The sequence below is a fragment of the Atta colombica genome, unplaced genomic scaffold, assembly GCF_001594045.1.
Source record: "Atta colombica isolate Treedump-2 unplaced genomic scaffold, Acol1.0 scaffold12, whole genome shotgun sequence".
NCBI classification, from domain to species: Eukaryota; Metazoa; Arthropoda; class Insecta; order Hymenoptera; family Formicidae; genus Atta; species Atta colombica.
This window is the reverse complement of record NW_017259206.1, coordinates 130634-131026: the sequence shown is the minus strand read 5'-3', so window position 1 is coordinate 131026 and position 393 is coordinate 130634. Positions and strand designations below refer to the sequence as shown.

The 393-nt window shown below is 23.9% G+C and overlaps 1 protein-coding gene across 1 annotated transcript in view; it reads left to right on the top strand.

The window, feature by feature from the left end:
* The window catches only part of LOC108694257 (putative fatty acyl-CoA reductase CG5065), a 35942-nt gene that overhangs the window by 30549 nt on the left and 5000 nt on the right, over nt 1–393 (top strand). The window lies entirely within an intron of this gene.

Sequence of the window (393 nt, the reverse complement as noted above, 5' to 3'; positions counted from 1 at the left end):
TATATAATTTATAATGATAATAAGTATCTTTATAAGAATATCAATAATCTAAAAATTAATAAGAATCATAAATTTGCGAATAATTTATTGCAACAAATATTGCCTTAGTTACTAAGATTCGATTACCGAGATTAAATGGTAAGAATGTCAAGATTCGAATCCTGACTGAAGCAATATTTTTCACAATAAATTATTTGTAGATTTATGATTCTTGATTTATGATTTATGATTACATTTCAGTCGAAAAAGATTTCGGTGCGAGGTTTGCAGAATTAAGTATGTATACAAATTCACATGTATATTCAAATTTTAAACTCTAACATCTGTTTTGATCGAATATATAGGACTTTTCTTATTTAATTAGATTTATTCTTATCGATCCAAATTCATATC